The following is a 3,758-nucleotide window of genomic DNA, read 5'->3' on the forward strand; positions in this document are numbered from 1 at the left end:
CATCACGTATGCACGCCACAATCCGCTAAGCTCGTATAGTATTTGGCTGTAAAAATAAAGCATTAAAACTTATCATGTGCCTATTAATACAACTGTTAAAATGGGAACCCATGAGATTTAACTAATTTACATCAGTTTAATTGCAAATGGATCTTACACCGCATTTGTCTACACAAAACAAAGATTAATCAAAGATACCCATGGAACGCAGCTATCGTGTGTACTATAGGCGTGAAAGCTAACAGACGAGAGAGGTCCGAGCAGGAACGCTCTTCACTTACTTTTAAAACAAAAGAAAAAAGTATTGCAATCGATAGCAAACAGCCACAGGCTGACTGTCACTGTATCGCTAAAATATTATTTATGAAAAAATAATTACCTTTCACAAAATCTATTTACGTAAGATACTTAGATTTTAAGTTATTTACAGTACATAAATATCTAAGTGCTCATTTCTGTGGTTTCAGTAGTTCTTGCGACATGAAATTACGTAGATCTGTCCATGTAATGCTTCTTTCGCTCCCACGATGGCATGAAGTTATTTTGTTTGTAACTGCTGAAATGAATTTATACAATGCTATGTAGACTCGTTGTCCTGCTGGTAGATGGCACTACTAAGTTTCATTGTTGTCTTGATGTTCGGCGGTTATAGGTGTAGAGTTTCGACGAAATGAATTTATATAATGCTATGTAGGATCGTTGTTCTGTTGGAAGATGGAGATTCAAACGTTTGTCTTTGTGTTTCGTCGCTCCACAACCCAGGGTGTGGGCGTGTCTTTAACGCGCGGGAGGCGCCACGCTGCCTTCCTCTTGAATGTTTACGTCTGTACCTCGCCAGCACCTGACTGGCTCAGCTCTCAGTTCTCTGTGGAATCTGACTCGCGCAGCGGACTTTCCCAGAAACGAGCTGCAGGTCGCTAACTCATTCACCAGTATGCGAGATTGTTTATGGAAAATATCAAATAGCAGAGTCAGTTGTTTGATAGTTGTTGCAAAACGTTGAGTAATACACATTGTAATTGATGACTGACTATTTTTCTGCGTAAATTTATTTTATGAATCATTATTTAGAAGTTTGCGTAAACTTGTATTGTTTATTTTTCTAAAGTCGCTAAGGAATATGTCGGTAGCTGGATAGACCACGTAGCACAAATCAAAGTTTGTTCATGGCCGTAGGAGTTCGCTTTTTTACTGTTCATACATTGCTCTAACCCAACATTTACAGTGCGCGCACGAGTGTCTTGTTATGCGTTTTTTTTAGTCACTCGCTCACGATAACAGTGTTGAATTTAAAACACGTACTCGTAGCACTCGTCAGGGTGGGCAGCGGCCGAATTGGTTGGCAAACGTTTATGCAAGCGCTAAGTTTGCATACGTACAGGTGTTTTTTGTCCTCTAGTATCCTATCGATACCAGGATGCTGTGTTTACTGTTTCGTCATTTATCTCTTCGCGTCGCAGCTTGGCGAAGGTGAGTACAGTCGTTTACTCTAGCCTCGCTTGTTAAACTTCCGTAGCAGAGCCTCACATTTAACTGTATTTGACAGTCGGTACTGTATTCCGAAGTGCGTTTTTCTCGGCTTTATAGTCTGTGCAATTTCACTTACAGAATTGTCTACAGAGAATTTGTCTCGTCCTTGCATTACTTCGTGTTGTGAAACTTTGATATTTACAATTTTACAATTTACAGATCTTACAATTCTATTTTATTTATTTTTATTTATTTATTTACTTTTTTTGTTTTGCTCTGGTTTTCACATATTAATTTTCTCCTGTGTATGATTCGATGGTCAGATACCTTTTCTTGTCGCACCATCTCATACATTTGAGTAGTTCGAGAGTAAACGTTTCGGACCCAATTTGTATAGATACGCCTATTAGGTGACACAAGGCTCCTAACTTTACAAGACGGAAAATTAAGTGACAAAGAGTCAGCAAAGACACAAACGGTCATGGTAAGGGATCATCCTTCACGTAAATAATGCACGGCTCATCCCTTTATAGATACCATGACATATATACACGTATGAGAAAAATGCAATAAATATACAAATAAAAATAGAGTGACATCTTATTTCTAATATAAATCACAAAAATGGAAAACAAGCATTACATTTTCTGTCCTAAACGTAACATTCGCTTGCTAGCTTCTAAAGCCAGCCACGAAATTCTGTACATACTTTGCACTCTCATGTAAACATACTCTTATATGGAATATGTATTTTACAGAAGTCTTTGGTTTTATATGGTGCATTGCTGCTCATTTTTGTACGTTGAAAGAATTGGCAGTGTTTGACATGTACTGGGTTTCTCTCGTTAGTCCCATATTTGTTTAAAATTGTTTGATTTGTAACAGACTTATATCTAGATTAATTTTCAAGACATGAATAAATTCCTTCATCATGACACTTCATCTTAAAAATTTTCAGCTTTCTGCTGATGAGGCACACTTTGTCAACATGGCATAGGCAAGAAATCTTTTTACACAGTACAAATAACATTTGCTTGTCAATCTGAGACAACACGAAACAGTATAAGATAAAAAAGGTTAAAATACACACTTAAGTATATGACAAAATAAGTATACAAACTAGTCTACAGACAAGTTTTCCAAAATGCGAAACATGTGCCTTTACTGGATAAATCTTTTCAGACCGTGGTGGTGGTATAACTCTTTGATTTTGTTTGTATTTGGACATGCCGTTCTTCATGAGATATGTTGACAGTTTTGACTAGACCGTAATACAGTATTTGCCACTACGGGTACAATAATTTTGTTTATGTTTCCAGCGTCAAGTACGAGACGCACGATCCCATCTGCTTTACTTACTGCTAATAATGGACTGCTATAAAGTGAAATGAGTGTTTCTATAATATTCCAGGCAAGCATCTTTTGATTCTCCTAATCATCTTGGTATTGAAGCTCTTTTTTCCGTGTTTGCTTTAACAATATATATGTTTTTGGATAGGGTCCGCCTTTAGCAAAACACAGTTTTGTTTTTTAACCCAGACATGTTTCACTGCAGTTGCAGCATCCTCAGTGGGCTTTTATTTTCCTTCTGTTAAAGATAAAGAACGTTCATTGTTGTTTTGTATACATGTAGTTATTAGTTTTAAAAACGTAATTATAGATATTTGAAAAAACACATAAATTATGAAAATCCATACCTTTTTACCACATGGTGTGGTTTTTCTGACGTCTTGTGTTTCTACAATGACCGACAGTTTGTCATCTGCAACCACTTATACCTTAAAGTAGATAAATTGTTTAAGCCAAAATTACGATTTGAAGAACTATGTTATTATTATGCCTGAAATTATTTAATTCTATGTGTGTGTGTGTGTGTGTGTGAGTGTCTATTTACATGGTGTTTCACTTACTCTTTTTTCGTCTTCATCACTGTCAAACACTGATAATTGAGTTGCCACTGCCACTGTCACTGCCACTCACTGTTTCACTGTTTATCAGCTATAAAAACAAAACATGGCTGGCAGTGGAACAGCTGGAGGTGTAAAAACAAGATGGCTGACAGTGGAACAGTTGAAGGTGTTCCTGGCGGCTGTTTTGAACCTTTCAGAGGTGACTGAGATATTTTTACTTTTTTTTTTAGTGTGTGTTTGTGTGTGTGTGTGTGTGTGTGTGTGTGTATGTAAAAGGGGGAGACAGAGAGAGAAAGAGAGGGAGAGAGAAAGGGAGGGAGAGAGAGATTTTAGGTTTCAGGATCTTTTTTTTCTGGTGGGTGGGGGAGGGGGGTTAAG

At 37.3% G+C, this 3,758-nt stretch overlaps 1 long non-coding RNA gene across 1 annotated transcript; it reads right to left on the reverse strand.

The window, feature by feature from the left end:
* Positions 1-2,931: 2,931 nt before the first annotated feature.
* On the reverse strand, positions 2,932-3,428 carry LOC126354005 (uncharacterized). Its single transcript, XR_007565254.1, has 3 exons — positions 3,381-3,428; positions 3,168-3,248; positions 2,932-3,058 (listed from the first exon to the last, which is right to left on the reverse strand). It is a non-coding gene; the product is annotated as an uncharacterized LOC126354005 (long non-coding RNA).
* Positions 3,429-3,758: the final 330 nt, after the last annotated feature.

The sequence above is a fragment of the Schistocerca gregaria genome, chromosome 3 (assembly GCF_023897955.1).
Source record: "Schistocerca gregaria isolate iqSchGreg1 chromosome 3, iqSchGreg1.2, whole genome shotgun sequence".
Classification (NCBI taxonomy): Eukaryota; Metazoa; Arthropoda; class Insecta; order Orthoptera; family Acrididae; genus Schistocerca; species Schistocerca gregaria.